The following is a 259-nucleotide window of genomic DNA, read 5'->3' on the forward strand; positions in this document are numbered from 1 at the left end:
GTTGGGGTTAGCCGTAGCGCAGGCAGTCGGCCCAGCCCTCCAGGCAGTCCTGCAGCAAGCTGTAGGGCCTGGGGAGAAAGCCATAGAGTGCTGGGAGGGGACAGGGACATCTGGGGGCACAGGGTGGCTGCAGGACACAAAAGGCACGGACCCCCCCGGGCAGCTCCAAGCACCCCCCTGGCCCAGCAGCACCCCTCCAGATTGCCCTGGGTTCGCCCAGCACCCCACTGCCTGCACCAGCCTGCCCCAGGCAGGCAGG

Source organism: Egretta garzetta, unplaced genomic scaffold (genome assembly GCF_000687185.1).
Source record: "Egretta garzetta isolate BGI_Z169 unplaced genomic scaffold, ASM68718v1 scaffold100, whole genome shotgun sequence".
Classification (NCBI taxonomy): domain Eukaryota; kingdom Metazoa; phylum Chordata; class Aves; order Pelecaniformes; family Ardeidae; genus Egretta; species Egretta garzetta.